We start from the raw sequence: 20639 nt of genomic DNA, 5'->3' as shown, positions 1-20639 counted from the left end.
GGTGTGTGTGTGTGTGTGGGGGGGGGGTATACAGAAGATAGCTCTATTTGGTAAAAGACCAAGTCCATATTATGGCAAGAATAGCTTAAATAAGCAAAGAGAAACGACAGCCCGTCATTACTTTAAGACATGAAGGTCAGTCAGTACGGAACATTTCAAGAACTTTTAAAGTTTCTTCAAGTGCAGTCGCAAAAACCATCAAGCGCTGTGATGAAACTGGCCCTCATGATGACCTCCACAGAGTTACCTCTGCTGCAGAGGATAAGTTTATTAGAGTTACCAGCCTCAGAAATTGCAGACCAAATAAATTCATAGTTCAAGTAACAGACACATCTCAACATCAACTGTTCAGAGGGGACTGTGTGAATCAGGCCTTCATGATCGAATTGCTGCAAAGAAACCACGACCAAAGGACACCAATAATAAGAAGAGACCTGCTTGGGCCAAGAAACACGAGCAATGGACATTAGACTGGTGGAAATGTGTCCTTTGGTCTGGAGTCCAAATTTGAGATTTTTGGTTCAAACCGCCATGTCTTTGTGAGACGTGGTCTGGGTGAACGGATGATCTCTGCATGTGTAGTTCCCACCATAAAGCTTGGAGGAGGAGGTGTTATGGTGTGGGGGTGCTTTGCTGGTGACACTGTCTGTGATTTATTTAGAATTCAAGGCACACTTAACCAGCATGGCTACCACAGCATTCTGCAGTGATGCGCCATCCCATCTGGTTTGGGCTTAGTGGGACTATCATATGTTTTTTAACAGGACAATGACCAAACACACCTCCAGGCTGTGTAAGGGCTATTTTACCAAGAAGGAGAGTGATGGAGTGCTGCATCAGATGACCTGGCCTCCACAATCCCCCGACCTCAACCCAATTGAGATGGTTTGGGATGAGTCGGACGGCAGAGTGAAGGAAAAGCAGCCAACAAGTGCTCAGCAAATGTGGGAATTCCTTCAAGAATATTGGAAAAGCATTCCAGGTGAAGCTGGTTGAGAGAATGCCAAGAGTGTGCAAAGCTGTCATCAAGGCAAAAGGTGGCTACTTTGAAGAATCTCAAATATAAAATATATTTTGATTTGTTTAACACTTTTTGGGTTACTACATGATTCCATACGTGTTATTTCATAGTGTTGATGTCTTCACTATTATTCTACAATGTAGAAAATAGTACAAATAAAGAAAAACCCTTGAATGAGTAGGTGTGTCCAAACATTTGACTGGTGCTGTAGGTATAGATATGTGTAATACAGTGATCTGAATAGATCAACAAAAGCGCTTGTAGAGTTCACAGATCAGTAGACAAACAAGTATATCACGCTCAACGTGATGTCTGATCCGGCTACACCCAAATGATAATTTCAATGGGTTTTCAATTATATCATACCATTACAACCATGAAATATATCAATATTGGTAAGGTACTATCTTAACATTTCTGTTGATTAGGTAGTCATTTCTATCATTTGTATTCTAATTGAACTCCCAATGAAAGCTGTCTGTTAACTGTCTGTCTGCTGTGATGGGGTGCTGTGACGTACCGTGGGGTCTTTTGTTTGATTGGTCTGGTCTGCATAGACGCCTGGTCCACAGGAGGCTGGGGGACACCACCAATCTGCCTTGACACCACAATTGAACTGAGGCATAGAAGAATGAGACAAAGCCATTTCAACATTTCTACCACCATTTCATGTTTTCTGTGACCTGTAGCTTATTACATATAATTACGTAAATTGATGTACATATTCTGCCCTACCTTTGGCCATGGCCTGTACTGTTTTGTGACCTATGCCTTTAAACCTGATAGCTAAAACTCACTTGTTCATGTGAGATGGGTTCTTTATTTCTCCAGTAAAGGCATCGTCATCATTGGACGATTCAGATCCAAGGTATTTAGCCCAGTCAGCTACTACAATGATATCGGGGTAATAATCTGCAGCAGGACTGTATGGAGGGGAGGATGGCCAGGCAGATCTGTCGTGGAGTCCATCTGGATCATTACTGCCCAGTAATGGGCTAGACGGAGTCACTCCAGAATCAGATCTTAAGAAAGGGAAGTTATGCTGGCTTTGATTCTGATCAGCTGGGCTGGGGATGGCAGGGCTGAATGAAGGTTTATTTAGAATAATAGCATGGTTGTCTTCACTTTCTACCAGCAAATCATTTGTGGGTGGAGGATCTGTGAACCAAAGATAAAATGACGTACAGTAAAAGATGCTGCGTTGTCTGGTGAGAAATCAAAGCAGTGAATCTTACAGAAGTCTGTCACTGAATCACAAGTATTTGTGTCTAGAACAAAACCAGTTTTTCTCACGTTGCTATCATGACAGTGCACTGGAGCTATCTTTAGCTTTAGGAATGTTTTACTGGAGATTACATATTAAACTCAGCATCACATTTAAAAGGATGCAGACTTCTTGAGTGACAAGTGGGGGAGGAGTCTCTATTATGACTTGCAGGGAACAAATCTTGTTTAACCTGATAGCAGATTGCTCATTGGTGAGTTGTTGAAAAGTGAGCTGTTTAGCTGACGCATTGTGTCTGAGTCAATTGAATATGGCCTGTTATTACACAACTACAGCCATAGTTCTGACAAAACTCATCTTGTTTCAAAGGAAATGTATATTTTGTCCAAATCTTTATCGTTGATCAAATAATGTCATTGTTATCATGATAAGCACCAGGGCCTACCTTTGCTATGATTTCCTGTACTTGTTGCTGGATCAGGTGTATCACATAGCAAATCCCTTGAAAACAAATGTAAAAACAAATAATTAGAAAACAATCCCCAAGAACATATCAGGTGTTTGGTAAAACAAGTAAAAGTAATGAGGATAGCTCGCCTCTCAGAAGAGAGCTGGCTCTGTAAGCTCCCGCCAGCCCGCTTGTAACGAGCACGTGGTTTAGGTACTGGCACAGGCATGTCTGGACCGAGGAGTGCAGACATCTAAAGCACAGTAGGAGACACCTAGGGCACAAACACGTCTGAAATGACACATTTCATCTTAATAAGGCCTTTTAATATGAAAAATAGTTAATTGAACTAACAAAAGACCAAACACATTCAAACATAATAATTAAAATACACTAGAATAGTAGTCTTAAATGTTATAGCAACTATTATCACTTTGTTATTACTATTACTTTGAATAATCTCTTGATTTGACACATAGGCCTACCTAGACAGATTCTGGAGATAATCTCATTGTCTTTTTTTTCCTCACAGTTTATAGGTAGGCTACAATGGTTGCTCTTTCTTTAAAAAATGTATTAGCCTACAAAAAGTTTGCGTTTCCGTATGAAAATACATGAAAATATTGTCATGGTTATTTCATGGGGGAAAAAACAATATGTGTGCTTGGGCATTAAAGAGATGCTCCAGAACTTTTGTATAATTTCAGCTATTCGTTTTGAGAGTGGCGCTCACGAGCCAAAACGGGTCCCCATGTTTTGTGTGCTACGTCATCCAATTGTCTATTACGCCATCCATTTCGTATGATATGTTTTTTTACAGTTTTTTTTTATTGCACTTCGTATGATATATGTTATGAATCCAATTCATACAATATGTTACAAATGTGTTGTTCTTAAGATCCCAGACTGCATCTTTAATAGTTTATGTTAGAAATGTTGCTCTCAGCTACAGTCGTCGGCTTATCCCCCATTATAAGCTCCGAAACACAACTGAGTTCATGCTGTTCTGTGTTCAAAGGTAACAAACACCTGCACTTGTTCCGAGCATGTGAAATAACTATGAATGAACATGAAGGCTAGTTTTCTGCATAACAAAGTGTTGAGAAATTTTTTAAAACATATTGAAATCCAAAATTAAATATTAGTCTACTCAAAAAATTCAGCCAATTCAGTGACTGTGACCTAAAAAGGTTATTCAAATTTTACCTTGTCGCTACTCTTCTGTTCTGCTCAAATGCGATGTTCAGACAAGCTCGATAACAGGCCAGGGAACTAGTAGACTCCTTACCCTCCTGACACTGAAGGGGTTTGTGGTTGTTCTGCTTTCTGACAACATTGACGGTGTGTAGGCTATGCACGACAAATCTGTGCAGCATGGTCTCACCTGTATTACCTGTTTGGCGGCTGAGCTAGCAAGGATAGCAGATGGGCAGGGAAGGTAAATGAGTTTTATCACATGAATAACATCAAAGCTCAATCATTGTAACTGTTATGATTATGAAACCCACAAGACATAACAAAAGACTTCCGACTTACTCATCTGAACCTACAGGAACTATTCTGTCCGGAAATAAGTTGGGTTTTACAAGTTTAAAACTGTTCTTTTCAGTGGGACAGTCTAGGCTAATGTAAGCACAGTGTACTACTAGCAGAGGCAAGTGCATAGTTGAGCTAGCTGAGAGAGTTAGCATCGTCATGGATGGCAGAAAAGTATTTGAGTGGGAAAACAATGTGATTAAAAAGGAGGAATAAACAGTGAATAAAGGAAAGGACATTTATTAAGCTGTGAAGACGAACCTTGGAATTAAAAACTGTTAAATGAGCGAATTTGAGGATGAAACATTAATGAGTGAAGTGAATGAAGATCATGTGACTGAGGAAAATATTGCCATGGTTGAGGACAATATTGAAGTGAGTGACAATCAGGAGCCTATTGAGAAACTAAAAATGCCTGGAATTGTTGGAAACATTGGTAAGTTTGATGAAAGTATTGAGCATACAGAACGGTTTGAATATTTTGTTCCTGCAAATAGCATTGATGAGGACAAAATTGTGCATACATTTGTTTGTGAAATGGTGCCAAAGACATTTAATTTACTCATAAACAACAGGTGTAGACTAACAGTGAAATGCTTGCTTACGGTCCCTTCCCAACAATGCAGAGAGAAAGAAAATAGAGAAATAATAGAAAAGTAATAAGACATAATAATACAAGTAATAATAAATACACAATGAGTAACGATAACTTCGCTATATAGTATAACAGGGTACCAGTACCGAGTCGATATGCAAGGGTACGAGGTAATTGAGGTAGACATGTACATACAGTGCATTCAGAAAGTATTCAGACCCCTTGACCTTTTCCACATTTTGCCACGTTACAGCCTTATTCTAACATAGATTAAATTGTTTTTTTCCCTCATCAATGTACAGTTGAAGTCGGAAGATTACATACACTTAGGTTGGAGTCATTAAAACTTGTTTTTCAACCACTCCACAAATGTCTTGTTAACAAACTATAGTTTTGGCAAGTCTGTTAGGACATCTACGTTGTGCATGACACAAGTAATTTTTCCAACAATTGTTTACAGACAGATTATTTCACTTATAATTCACTGTATCACAATTCCAGTGGGTCAGAAGTTTACATACATTAAGTTGACTGTGCCTTTAAACAGCTTGGGAAATTCCAGAAAATGATGTCATGGCTTTAGAAGCTTCTGATAGGCTAATTGACATCATTTTAGTCAATTGGAGGTGTACCTGTGGATGTATTTCAAGGCCTCAGTGCCTCTTTGCTTGAAATCATGGGAAAATCAAAAGAAATCAGCCAACACCTCAGAAAATTGTAGACCTCCACAAGACTGGTTCATCCTTGGGAGCAATTTCCAAACGCCTGAAGGTACCACGTTCATCAGTACAAACAATAGTACGCAATTATAAATACCATGGGACCACGCAGCCATCATACCGCTCAGGAAGGAGATGCCTTCTGTCTCCTAGAGATGAACGTACTTTGGTGCGAAAAGTGCAAATCAATCCCAGAACAACAGCAAAGGACCTTGAGAAGATGCTGGAGGAAACAGGTACAAAAGTATCTATATCCACAGTAAAACGAGTCCTATATCGACATAACCTGAAAGGCCGCTCAGCAAGGAAGAAGCCACTCCTCCAAAACCGCCATAAAAAAGCCAGCCTACGGTTTGCAACTGCACATGGGGACAAAGATCGTACTTTTTGGAGAAATGTCCTCTGGTCTGATGAAACAAAAATAGAACTGTTTGGCCATAATGACCATCGTTATGTTTGGAGGAAAAAGGGGTAGGCTTGCAAGCCGAAGAACACCATCCCAACCGTGAAGCACGGGGGTGGCAGCATCATGCTGTGGGGGGGCTTTGCTGCAGGAGGGACTGGTGCTCTTCACAAAATATATGGCATCATGAGGAAGGGAAAATATGTGGATATATTGAAGCAACGTCTCAAGACATCAGTCAGGAAGTTAAAGCTTGGTCGCAAATGGGTCTTCCAAATGGACAATGACCCCAAGCATACTTCCAAAGTTGTGGCAAAATGGCTTAAGGACAACAAAGTCAAGGTGGCCATCACAAAGCCCTGTCCTCAATCCTATAGAACATTTGTAGGCAGAACTGAAAAAATATGTGCGAGCAAGGAGGCCTACAAACCTGACTCAGTTACACCAGCTCTGTCAGGAGGAATGGGCCAAAATTCACCCAACTTATTGTGGGAAGCTTGTGGAAGGCTACCCAAAACATTTGACCCAAGTGAAACAATTTAAAGGCAATGCTACCAAATACTACTTGAGTGTATGTAAACTTCTGACCCACTGGGAATGTGATGAAAGAAATAAAAGCTGAAATAAATCATTCTCGCTACTATTATTCTGACATTTCACAGTCTTAAAATAAAGTGGTGATCCTAACTGACCTAAGACAGGGAAATTTTACTAGGATTAAATGTCAGGAATTGTGAAAAACAGAGTTTAAATGTACTTGGCTAAGGTGTATGCAAACTTCCGACTTCAACTGTACACACAATACCCCATAATGACAAAGCAAAAACATGATTCAGACCCTTTACTTAGTACTTTGTTGAAGCACCTTTGGCAGCGATTACAGCCTCAAGTCTTTTGGGTATGACGCTACAAGCTTGGTACACCTGTATTTGCCGAGGATTTCCCCACTCTTCTCTGTAGATCCTCTCAAGCTCTGTCAGGTTGGATGGGGAGCATTGCTGCACAGCTATTTTCAGGTCTCTCCAGAGATGTTAGATCGGGTTCAAGTCCGGGCTCTGGCTGGGCCACTCAAGGACATTCAGAGACTTGTCCCGAAGCCACTCCTGCATTGTCTTGGCTGTGTGCTTAGGGTCATTGTCCTCTTGGAAGGTGAACCTTCGCCCCAGTCTGAGGTTCTGAGAGCTCTGGACCAGGTTTTCATCAAGGATCACTCTGTACTTTGCTCTGTTCATCTTTCACTCGATCCTGACTAGTCTCCCAGTCCCTGCCGCTGAAAAACATGCTGCCACCACCATGCTTCACCATAGGGATGGTGCCAGGTTTCCTCCAGACGTGACGCTTGGCATTCAGGCCAAATAGGTCAATCTTGTTTTCATCAGACCAGAGAATCGTGTTTCTCATGGTCTGAGAGTCCTTTAGGTGCCTTTTGGCAAACTCCAAGCGGGCTGTCATGTGCCTTTTTACTGAGGAGTGGCTTCTGTCTGACCATTCTACCATAAAGGCCTAATTTGGTGGAGTGCTGCAGAGATGGTTGTCCTTCTGGAAGGTTCTCCCATCTCCACAGAGGAACTCTGGAGCTCTGTCAGAGTGACCATCGGGTTCTTGGTCCCCTCCCTGACCAAGGCCCTTCTCCCCCGATTGCTCAGTTTGGCCGGGCGGCCAGCTCTAGGAAGAGTCTTGGTGGTTCCAAACTTCTTCCATTTAAGAATGATGGAGGCCACTGTGTTCTTGGGGACCTTCAATGCTGCAGAAATGTTTTACTACCCTTCCCCAGATCTATGCCTTGACACAATCCTGTCTCGGAGCTCTACGGACAATTCCTTCGACCTCATGGCTTGGTTTTTGCTCTGACATGCACTGTCAACTGTGGGACCTTATATAGACAGGTGTGTATCATTCCAAATCATGTCCAATCAATTTAATTTACCACAGGTGGACGCCAATCAAGTTGTAGAAACATCTCAAGGATGATCAATGGAAACAGGATGCACCTGAGCTCAATTTCGAGTCTCATAGTAAAGGTTCTGAATACTTAAGCAAATAAGGATCTGAGGGCCCACGCCAAATCTTTTCAGCCTCCTGAGGGGGAAGAGGCATTGTCATGCCCACTTCATGACTGTGTTGGGGTGTGTGGACCATGATAGATCCTTAGTGATGTAGACACCGAGGAACTTGAGGCTCTCGACCTGCTCCACTACAGCCCTGTCGATGTGAAGGCCCTTCGTTTCCTATATTCCACAATCAGCTCCTTTGTCTTGCTGACGTGGAAGGAGAGGTTGTTGTCCTGGCACCACACTGCCAGGTCTCTGAACTCCTCCCTATAGGCTGTCTCATCATCGTCAGAAAGTCCAGGTAATAAGACAAATGGGGATATTGTGGAAATACTGAAAGGACACTTTTCACCAAAACCACTAGTTATTGCTGAAAGGTTAGCTTCCACAGAAGAAATCAGGAAGAGGGAGAATCAGTGACAATATTTGCTGCTGCGTTAAAGAAACTGTCAGAGCACTGTGAGTTTAATTATATTCTAAATTACACCATTAGAGACTAGTATGTGGGCTACGGAGTGAAGCTACAAAAAAGAGACTATTGACTGAAAGTAATCTGACCTTGGCAAAGGCCATTGAAGTCAGTGTGTCCATGGAACTAGCTACTAAAGAGGCTCAGCAGTTGGGTTCATCAGGACGAGTGCACAGAGTTGCAACTAAAAATCAGAGACAGGGAAATCAAGGCACATGCTTCCGCTGTGGCAAAGCGGGACATCAGGCATCTACATGCTGGTGTAAGGACATGGATTGCAGAGCCTGTGGTAAAAATGGCCACATTGAATGAGCCTGCAGAAACAAAAAGAGCTCAGAGAAAATATCCAAGACTGAAAACAAGAAAGAGATTCCAACTAAAGAAAAATAGACATGTTCATGCTGTTGAGCAGGAGAACACTGTGGTGAGTGACTCATCAGATGTCACACTGAATATACTGACTTTTGCTGGGTGTCCGCACGGCTACTACGTCTCTAGCTTGCTAGAGGGGCAACCAGCACGTATGGAGATTGACAGGCGCAGCTGTATCTCGTGTCAGACACATTCCACAAAAAGACACTGAAACACCTTTTACTTTAGCCAGCGCACAATGTGTTAAAGACTTACACAGGTGTATCTGTCGCTGTGAGAGGAATCACTGAGGTCCTAGTTCAGTTAAACGGACAAACTGAAAAGCTGCCACTACGTTGTGAAACAAGACTATCCATCACTACTGGGACGTTCATGGTTGGAGAAAATCGAACTCGACTGGCCATCAGTGCGTACAATGACACATGGAGAAACCCGCCGTCTTAAAGAAACTTCTATAAGTCTTTAACGGAGAGCTGGGTAGTATGAAAGACATTACAGTGAAGCTTAGTATTAAGCCAGATGTACCTTATGCTTTCAGACCAAAAGTCTCACAGTCACGTTCTCAGAACACTGACTCAGCCACACTCACACAAGTGTGTTATGAAACTGTGACAGGCTACTCACATGACTACACCTGTGTCAACACCACAGTCCAAAGACATTGTTGTTGATTCAGGTTGACCGCCGTTACCCTACGAGAGATAGGCGGGCACCAAAACGCTTGGACTGGTGAGAACAGTTCATGTGTGAGAGGAGAGGTTGTTATGTATTAGGGCTGTACCATTTGCACCTCCATACTTGCCGTAGTTGTGCTACAGAGCATCATGGGGGTTTGCATGCGTTGACTGATCACGTTCTAGATAAGTGGTTGAACTGAACTCCTGTTTCCCGTTCATCATTATTAAAGATGTGCATATGAAATCCACGATACATAACAGTAACTATTGCAAGAGTCAATAAATATAAGTTGCATTCTTGGGCATGTTCAGTGCACACACACAGAGTGCTCACACACACAGTGCTCACACACACAGTGCTCACACACACACACAGTGCTCACACACACACACAGTGCTCAAACACATACACATAGGGCTGTTGCGGTGACCGTATTACCGCCACACCGGCGGTCACGAGTCATGAAGGCAGTCAAATTCCACACGACCGTTTAGTCACGGTAATTAGGCTTCTCCAAGCTCTGATGCTGCTGATGGTTATTAGTAGCCTACCAAACTTGCTAACTCCCTGGTACTCAGCACTCTATTGTCCCTCTAATCACTCTGACATCAATGCAAATGTAATCGAAAATCTAATCAAACACTTAATGAGAGCCCATGAGCTCATGTTGCGCAACATTTCTATAGGCTATGCAATTGCGCAAGAAAACAGAGTGATAGCCTCTATTAGAAAGAGGAGGATCCCATCAGCTTTCTATACGATAGGCCTACTATATTTATTTCTCAACTTTCCTAATATTAAACACATTGCTTAACATAATACAACAGGAATATTGCCTACCTGGCTGGCATGAAAATGAACCAAGGGAAAAGCGGTCCTCCGTTCGCTATTTAAGTGCATAGATGACATGTATTTTTTCCCGACCCCTCTTTCGAGATAGGTGCATGATAATGGTCCGTTCTAAGTCAAAACAAATTTCACACATACAGTACCGGTCAAAAGTTTGGACACACCTACTCATTCAAGGGTTTTTCTTTATTTTTACTGTTTTCTACATTGTAGAATAATAGTGAAGACATCAAAATTATGAAATAACACATATGGAATCATGTAGTAACCAAAAAAGTGTTAAACAAATCAAAATATATGTTATATTTGTCACGGTTTCGGCCGAGGCTGCCTCTCTCCCTTGTTCGGGCAGGCTTCGGCGTTCGTTGTCTCCGGAATACTAGCTGCCACCGTTGTATGTTTCATGTTCGTTTGCTTTTGTCTGAGTGTTGTCACACCTGTTTTCATTTAGTGTCATTAGTGTCCTATTTAGTTCCCGTTGTGTTTGTCAGGTGTTGTGTATTATTGATTGTGTCAGACGTGTTTTCGCTCGGTTGAGCTTCTCTCCACTGCGCTGGAGTTTACGCACCTGTTTGTGCGCTGTTTTGTTTCTTTTTCGCCTTCGTGCGTATTTCGCCTTCGGGCAAGTGTTGTCCGTTTGCCGTGTTTCGGCTTAATACAAGTCTGTGGGATTATCCGTCTGCGTCCTGCGTTTGATTCCGCCACTGCACCTACAGCACGCCTTGACAGAATAATACACCACAATGGAATCAGCAGGAGCCGCAGCAGCCCAGGCGACTCTGGAGGACAGGGTCCGGGAGCAAGGGGACCAGATCCTGCAGATGGGGACCGCACTGCAGGAGGTGATCACCACCATCCGAGGCTGGGGGACGCCTCCACCGCCACCCTCCGTGCCAGCACCATCGGTCAGCCTATTCCCGCACCAGAACCCCGAGGAGTCCGACTCTCGCTCCCGAGGGCTTACGATGGGACCGCGGCCGGGTGCCAGGGTTTCCTTCTCCAGGTGGAGCTGTACCTGGCCACCGTGCATCCGGCGCCCTCGGGACATGAGAGCGTGTCCGCCCTGATCTCCTGCCTGTCCGGGAAGGCGTTGGAATGGGCCAACGCGGAGTGGAGGAGGATCGACGCGGACACCATAACGTACAACGAGTTCTCCCGCCGCTTCAAGGCGGTGTTTGACCATCCCCCGGAGGGGAAAGCGGCGGGGGAGCGTCTGGTCTTCCTCCAGCAGGGGAGGAGGAGTGCTCAGGAGTTCGCCCTCGAATTCCGTACTCTAGCGGCAGATGCAGGGTGGAATGATCGGGCCCTCGTCGATCACTACAGGTGTAGTCTACGAGAGGACGTCCGTCGGGAGCTGGCCTGTAGGGACACCAGCCTCACGTTCGACCAGTTGGTCGACATGTCCATCAGGCTGGATAACCTGCTAGCTACCCGCGGGCATTCCGAGGGGGTCCGTCCATTTCACCCTCCAGCGCTTCCGAGCCGTGCCCCATGGAGCTCGGGGCGCTGGCGCTAGAGAGAGGAGGGGTCGGCTTACTAGGGGGTCCATCCCTTGCACCAACTGTGGTCGGGGAGGACACACCGCGGCTAGGGTGCTGGGGATGGCCTCCTAGGGGAGAGGACGACAGGTCCCGCACTGGGGATTCCCTCCAGGTGAGTAGGCGCCCCACTCACCCAGAGCTCTCTGTTGCACATTTTTGTATGCCTGTGCGTTTTCCACAGGTAGCACCTCATTCCCAGCATAAGGCGCTGGTAGATTCAGGCGCGGCTGGGAATTTTATTGATAAAAAGTTTTGTTTAGCGTTAGGGATTCCCCTTCTTCCTGTTGATGTTCCTTTCCCCGTTAATGCCCTAGATAGCCGTCCGTTGGGTACGGGCTTGATCAGGAGGTCACGGCGCCACTTAGGATGTGTGCGCAGGGGGGTCATCAGGAGATGATTCAGCTATTTCTGATTGACTCTCCTGCGTATCCGGTGGTGCTGGGCATGCCCTGGTTGAGTACCCATAACCCATCCATTTCGTGGCAGGAGAGGGCTCTGATGGAGTGGTCTGCTCAGTGTGTGGGTAGATGTTTGGGCGTTTCCGTGGGGGCTACCTCAGTGGAGAGTCCAAACCAGGTGCCCGCATTGCACGTTCCCCCTGAGTATGGGGATTTGGCTATTGCGTTTAGTAAGGCGAGGGCGACGCAGTTGCCGCCCCATAGGCAGGGAGATTGTGCGATAGACCTCCAGGCAGGAGCTGCGCTCCCACGGAGCCATGTGTATCCTCTGTCTCAAGAGGAGAAGAAAGCTATGGAGACTTACATAGAAGAATCTCTGAGACAAGGATACATACGGCCTTCCACTTCCCCTGCGTCCTCGAGTTTCTTTTTTGTGAAGAAAAAGGATGGTGGTTTGCGCCCGTGCATCGATTACCGTGGTCTCAATCAGATTACGGTGAAGTACAGTTATCCACTCCCCGCTGATTGCGACCATGACTGAGTCGTTGCATGGGGCGCGTTTCTTCACTAAATTAGATCTCAGGAGCGCGTACAACTTGGTGCGCATCAGGGAGGGCGATGAATGGAAGACAGCCTTTAGTACCACCTCGGGCCATTACGAGTATCTGGTCATGCCATACGGGTTGATGAACGCTCCGTCAGTTTTCCAATCATTCGTGGATGAGATCTTCAGGGACATGCAGGGGCAGGGGGTGGTTGTGTACATTGATGACATTCTCGTGTACTCGCCTACCCGTGTCGAGCATGTGGCCCTGGTGCGTAGAGTGTTGCGGAGGCTGGTGGAGCACGACCTGTATGTGAAGGCAGAGAAGTGTCTGTTTTTCCAGGAGTCGGTCTCCTTTTTGGGGTATCAGTTGTCTGCGTCAGGGGTGAAGATGGAGGTAGACCGAGTGTCGGCCGTAGCGTAATTGGCAAACACCAACCACTGTGAAGGAGGTGCAGCAGTTTTTGGGGTTTGCGAATTACTACCGGAGGTTTATCCGGGGTTTTGGACAGGTGGCAGCTCCCATCACGTCTCTTTTGAAGGGGGGTCCGGTGCGTCTGCAGTGGTCGGCCGAGGCGGACAGGGCGTTTGGGAGGCTGAAGGACCTGTTTACCTCGGCCCCGGTGCTGGCGCATCCGGATCCCTCTTTGCCGTTCCAGGTAGAGGTGGACGCGTCAGAGGCCGGTCTAGGAGCCGTGCTTTCACAACGGTCTGGCGCGCCACCTAAACTCCGCCCCTGTGCCTTTTATTCTAAGAAGCTCAGTCCGGCGGAGCGGAACTATGACGTAGGGGACAGGGAGCTGTTAGCCGTGGTACAGGCCCTAAAGGTGTGGAGGCACTGGCTTGAGGGGCTCAACACCCTTTCCTCATTTTGACGGACCACCGTAACCTGGAGTACATCCGGGCAGCGAGGAGGTTGAACCCTCGCCAGGCAAGATGGAATATGTTCTTGACCAGGTTTACTTTTAAGATCACGTACATCCCTGGGTCACAGAATGGTAAGGCAGATGCGCTGTCTCGGCGGTATGACACGGAGGAGAGGTCCGTGGAGCCCACTCCCATACTGCCGGAGTCGTGTCTGGTGGCACCGGTAGTGTGGGAGGTCGATGCTGAACTCGAGCGGGCGGTACGCACCGACCCTAGTCCACCACAGTGCCCGGAGGGTCGGAAGTACGTTCCGCTCGAGGTTCGGGATCGATTGATCTATTGGGCTCACACGTCACCCTCCTCTGGACATCCGGGTATCGGCCGGACAGTGCACTGTCTTAGTGCCAAGTACTGGTGGCCCACGTTGGCAAGGGATGTGAGGGTTTATGTTTCCTCCTGCTCGGTGTGCGCCCAGTGTAAGGCGCCTAGACATCTGCCTAGGGGTAAGTTACTACCCCTGCCCGTGCCACAGCGACTATGGTCCCACCTCTCGGTGGATTTCCTTACTGACCTTCCTCCTTCACAGGGGAATACCACTATACTGGTCGTTGTGGACCGGTTTTCTAAGGCCTGTCGTTTGCTCCCCATGCCGGGCCTTCCTACCGCCCTGCAAACTGCCGAAGCCCTATTCACCCATGTGTTCCGGCACTACGGGGTACCCGAGGATATTGTGTCTGATCGGGGTCCCCAATTTACCTCCAGAGTCTGGAGGGCCTTTATGGAGCGGTTGGGGGTCTCGGTGAGCCTCACCTCGGGTTACCACCCGGAGAGTAATGGGCAGGTGGAACGTGTAAACCAGGATGTGGGCAGGTTTCTTAGAACATACTGCCAGGACCGGCCGGAGGAGTGGGCAAGGTACGTTCCCTGGGCCGAAATGGCCCAGAATTCCCTACGCCATTCCTCCACTAACCTAACCCCCTTTCCAATGTGTGTTGGGTTACCAGCCGGTTCTGGCACCCTGGCAGCAGAGCCAGATCGAGGCTCCTGCGGTGGATGAGTGGGCGAGGCGCTCGGAGGAGACATGGAACGCTGCACACGTCCACCTGCAGCGGGCCCTCCGACGTCATAAGGCGAGCGCTGATCTCCACCGCAGTGAGGGACCGGTGTACGCACCTGGTGATCGAGTCTGGCTCTCTACCAGGAACCTGCCCCTCCGCCTGCCCTGTCGGAAACTGGGTCGGCGGTTTGTAGGGCCATTTAAAGTCCTGGGAAGGTTGAACGAGGTGTGTTATAAATTACAGCTACCTGTTGAATATAAAAGTATTAATCCCTCGTTCCATGTGTCCCTTCTCAGGCCGGTGGTAGCTGGCCCACTCCAAGACAGTGAGATCAGGGAGACTCCTCCGCCCCCATTGGACATCGAGGGGGCACCGGCGTACTCCGTGAGGTCCATCTTGGATTCGAGACATCGTAAGGGGGGTCTCCAGTATCTAGTGGAGTGGGAGGGGTACGGTCCGGAGGAGCGGTGCTGGGTGCCGAGGAGTGACATTTTGGACCCGTCTCTCCTGACGGAATTCCATCGTGGGCACCCGACGCGCCCGGCTCCGCGTCCTCCGGGTCGTCCCCGAGGCCGGAGTCAGCGCACGTCTGGAGCCGCGCGTCAAGGGGGGGGTACTGTCACGGTTTCGGCCGAGGCTGCCTCTCTCCCTTGTTCGGGCAGGCTTCGGCGTTCGTTGTCTCCGGAATACTAGCTGCCACCGTTGTATGTTTCATGTTCGTTTGCTTTTGTCTGAGTGTTGTCACACCTGTTTTCATTTAGTGTCATTAGTGTCCTATTTAGTTCCCGTTGTGTTTGTCAGGTGTTGTGTATTATTGATTGTGTCAGACGTGTTTTCGCTCGGTTGAGCTTCTCTCCACTGCGCTGGAGTTTACGCACCTGTTTGTGCGCTGTTTTGTTTCTTTTTCGCCTTCGTGCGTATTTCGCCTTCGGGCAAGTGTTGTCCGTTTGCCGTGTTTCGGCTTAATACAAGTCTGTGGGATTATCCGTCTGCATCCTGCGTTTGATTCCGCCACTGCACCTACAGCACGCCTTGACAATATTTGAGATTCTTCAAAGTAGCCATCCTTTGCCTTGATGACAGCTTTGCACACTCTTGGTATTCTCTCAACCAGCTTCATGAGGTAGTCACCTGGAATGCATTTCAATTAACAGTTGTGCCTTGTTAAAAGTTAATTTGTGGAATTTCTTTCCTTCTTAATGTGTTTGAGCCAATCAGTTGTGTTGTGACAAGGTAGGGGTGGTATACAGAAGATAGCCCTATTTGGTAAAAGACCAAGTCCATATTATGGCAAGAACAGCTCAAATAAGCAAAGAGAAACGACAGTCCATCATTACTTTAAGACATGAAGGTCAGTCAATACGGAACATTTCATGAACTTTGAACATTTCTTCAAGTGCAGTCGCAAAAAACATCAAGTGCTGTGATGAAATTGGCCCTCATGAGGACCGCCACAGGAAAGGAAGACCCAGAGTTACCTCTGCTGCAGAGATTAAGTTAATTAGAATAATTGCACCTCAGATTGCAGCCCAAATAAATGCTTCACAGAGTTCAAGTAACAGACACATCTCAACATCAACTGTTCAGCGGAGACTGCGTGAATCAGGCCTTCATGGTCGAATTGCTGCAAAGACACCACTACTAAAGGACACCAATAAGAAGAAGAAACTTGCTTGGGCCAAGAAACACAAGCAATGGACATTAGACCGGTGGAAATCTGTCCTTTGGTCAGATGAGTCCAAATTTGAGATTTTTGGTTCCAACCACCGTGTCTTTGTGAGATGCAGAGTAGGTGAACGGATGATCTCTACATGTGTGGTTCCCACCATGAAGCATGGAGGAGGAGGTGTGATGGTGTGGGGGTGCTTTGCTGGTGACACTGTCTGTGATTTATTTAGAATTCAAGGCACACTTAACCAGCATGGCTACCATAGCATTCTGCAGCGATACGCCATCCCATCTGGTTTGGGCTTAGTGGGACTATCTTTTTTTCAACAGGACAATGACCCAACACACCTCCAGGCTGTGTAAGGGCTATTTGACCAAGGAGAGTGATGGAGTGCTGCATCAGATGACCTGGCCTCCACAATCACCCGACCTTAACCCAATTGAGATGGTTTGGGATGAGTTGGACCGCAGAGTGAAGGAAAAGCAGCCAACAAGTGCTCAGCATATGTGGGAACTCCTTCAAGACTGTTGGAAAAACATTCCAGGTGAAGCTGGTTGAGAGAATGCCAAGAGTGTGCAAAGCTGTCATCAAGGCAAAGGGTGGCTATTTGAAGAATCTCAAATATAAAATATATTTGATTTGTTTAACACTTGTTTGGTTACTACATGATTCCATATGTGTTATTTCATAGTTTTGATGTCTTCAGTATTATTCTACAATGTAAAAAATTGTAAAAAATAAAGAAACACCCTTGAATCAGTAGGTGTCTCCAAACTTTTGACTGGTAGTGTATTAAAAATCTAAACATATAGCCCAACGTTTGTAGAACAACTAAAGTTACATTATTAACTCTAAATTAAGCATATAGGAGTACCTGTTTCTTTGTTAACCGCTCAACACAGAATAGTCACATGTGCACACTCCCTCAAATGGTTTGGAGAAAATCCTTTCTATTTTATTCAGCTTTGTTCAATTGTATTCTTCATACTATATAATAATGCCACTGAATTCTAAGCAAATCTTGCCTGCTAAATGAACTAGTGTAGCCCACAGCCATTTGGCATAGCCACATCAGGACATAACATAAGGACAACTCAGAGTATGCTATTCTGTTCTTCTGAAATAGACTACATTTTCTTCATATCATGCTTCTTTAGACCTGACAAAAATAAATAATGGATTTATTGTGAAGGTGTAGGCTATATTACATGGATTTATTATACTTTTTTAAATGTAGATGTTCCAAAGGTCTGCATCAGTTGCTTGTAGGCTATGTGTGTAAGCCAGGAGATGCTAAATGTTTTTATGTTAATTAACAGTCAATTACCGTGAGACCGAAAGTTATTTACTTGACAATCAACGGCTGAGGAAATTTGGTGACCGCCACAGCCCTACATGCACACACACAGTGCTCAAACACACACACAGTGCTCACACACACAGTGCTCACACACATAGTGCTCAAAAACACACACAGTGCTCACACACACAGTGCTCAAACACACACACAGTGCTCACACGCACACGCACTCTCTCTCTCTCTCTCTCTCTCTCTCTCTCTCTCTCTCTCTCTCTCTCTCTCTCTCTCTCTCTCTCTCTCTCTCTCTCTCTCTCTCTCTCTCTCTCTCTCTCTCGCTCTCATGAATTGGATATGGAATATTGTCCATTACTGGCTTTTTATAACGAAATATTAAGAACTGCACAGAACAAAATGTCAAGAAAACAACTGCTGAACCATATAGGCCTACTGTTTATTTTGTATTAAACCACAATAATTCAAAACAATGTCATGTGTGGCCTAGGCTACCAACACATTTTCAAGATCTAAACATTTTGCTATAATGTCCAATCCAAAATAGTTCCACAATGCAACAAAGGTAATCAAAACAAGCACCATAAACTGCATGCTGAAGTCATAAATGTCCTACAGTGCCTTATTTATTATTTATCTATCCATTTTAAATAAAAACTGCATATAACAAAAAAGGCTACAATTGAGTCAAACTGTAACAATGATATGAGATTGGCAGCAGTTGTCAACAGCATCACTGTTGATCATTTCAGCCTTGTGCAGAAGAAACCATTCAGACAAAGATAATCTGAAAAACAATAGTTTAGCAAAGAAACACCAGTATCTCCTGTATACCACGATAACTATTCGGTTTCCATTTTGGTTTCAATTTAATAATCTAGGTGTCTATCCAGTTGAATGTATGCATCTGCCTTTAATTTGATACCCACGTATAACAGTTTGCTAGCATTCTCAATATACAGTACAGTCATACCTCCTTATATTATATTTCCATCTGACAGAGCATTGACAGAGCATTAAGCCCAATGGTTTTCCCATCCCAATCAACTGCTCCCTCGTTCATCTCCTGAAGGGCCGCTGTATCCTTTTCAGCCTGTTTCTTTGCACCTGGCTTCTTCTTAGCCCTGGAAAACACACATTTCCATCACATTCCAAAACATGTCTGAGACAGACGTAAATTATATGGAGAGTCGCAGCTGCACGACCTTACCATTTCTCCTCCACATCCTCAAATTGTGTCAGGATGTGCGTGTGTGATTACAAACTGTAATCACACACACACGCACACACACACAGGTCATCCAATCCTTCTCTGAGCTCCAAGATCACCTCACCCTTCCAGGAACCCCTCAATATGCCCATATCGTTAGTTGTACTCACACCCAGCCCTCTCACCTCCAGGATGATCCATTCTACCATCAGGGACTTGTCAGACCTGCAGTTTAGCACGAGCCAGCAGGCAGACTCAGAGTAACACCTTAGGAACAGTTAGGAAAACACAGAGACATTGTCTGGCTAAGTCTCTGGAATCCCCTAAAATACAACCATTAAGCCATCAAATGGGGATATCCTAGATTGTTAATTCATGATATGGATACTGCTGATAAGTAGCATTATAGTGGTACAGTAAAATGGCAACCTCAGTTGTAGGGAGACTCACTGAGAGAGACTGCGTTGAGGATCACCCCAGATACTGCCACGCCTGTCATGAAGCGGAAGACACAGTAGGTCATGAAGGAGGGTGAGAAGGCTGTACAGGTGCCCAGCGTGGCTAGCTGAAAATAGGACCAGATCAACAGGGCCTTTCGCCCAATTCTAGATGGGAAAAACAAATGGAAACCACAGCAACACTGACTTGAGAGTTACACAAAAACACAAGCTTTACCAAATCATTGAGGAGTAAATTACATGGACACACAGGTGTGCAAACATGCACACACACACGGGAAACTTTGCTTCTGTGAAATTACTAAAAGTGCTAAATGTGTATAAACAAACAACATAAAAGTCTGGTATCTAGATAATGTTAATCTAGTACTTTCAACTAACTGGGCTCTATTCTGTCCAAGCGCAAACAAGCTCAGGGTTCAAGCCAACAGTTTTTTCTGATGAAGAATGATATTCTGGCAATGGATACAGTATATTTTAATTTGTGGTGTCAGACTTTCTTTTATACTACTGATTTAGCTGTAGGTAACCTATTCATAATGTATACCTATATCCATTTGTTTCACCTTGACAACAATCATTCATTTGATGGGTAAAGTAGTTCCTCTTTACAATGTCTACAATGATAACATAACATATAGAATACATAACATATAGACTGCCCACTGGGCACAAACTGGTTGAATCATTGTTGTTTCAATGTAATTTGTCAACGTATTGTGAGGTGGAATCTACATGGATTTTTTTGTTTTTTGTTTAATATATTTATTGAATATTTAAAACATACAATATACTTGCAGTGAAGCCGCTCAACAACTACATAATATTAGTCATCTAACACATGGAACTATCCAAGCACTAGATGCATCTCCTTTAAATGTTGATATTTGGTTGTATTGTCAACCAAACACAATTCAATATTACAAACTAATTTAACATTCAACCTTAAAATTAGAAACAACATCCATGGCCACATTGAGGTTACTGTAACTATAAAAGTATTCTGTAATCATAGAAGGCGTGCATGTTCAAGATAGCATGCAAAGGTTGCAGGTCTGTAGAGATCTTCACAATTGCTGTAATAATCTGTGCAGAATCTCACTTGCACTTTGTACTTTTAATGTAATCTCAACTGCAATCCAGGTCATTTGGTTCTGCTATTAGATGAAGAACAGTGATAACACATTAATCTGTTGCATAAATAAACAAAATATCT

General features: G+C 45.1%; 1 long non-coding RNA gene across 1 annotated transcript; it reads right to left on the bottom strand.

Annotated features, from left to right (window-relative positions):
* Positions 1 to 18175: 18175 nt before the first annotated feature.
* LOC121580257 lies at positions 18176 to 19841 on the bottom strand. Its single transcript, XR_006003004.1, has 2 exons — positions 19416 to 19841; positions 18176 to 19232 (listed from the first exon to the last, which is right to left on the bottom strand). It is a non-coding gene; the product is annotated as an uncharacterized LOC121580257 (long non-coding RNA).
* Between the last annotated feature and the right edge of the window lie 798 nt (positions 19842 to 20639).

Source organism: Coregonus clupeaformis, chromosome 13 (assembly GCF_020615455.1).
Source record: "Coregonus clupeaformis isolate EN_2021a chromosome 13, ASM2061545v1, whole genome shotgun sequence".
NCBI classification, from domain to species: domain Eukaryota; kingdom Metazoa; phylum Chordata; class Actinopteri; order Salmoniformes; family Salmonidae; genus Coregonus; species Coregonus clupeaformis.
This window is presented reverse-complemented; position numbering and strand designations above follow the sequence as displayed.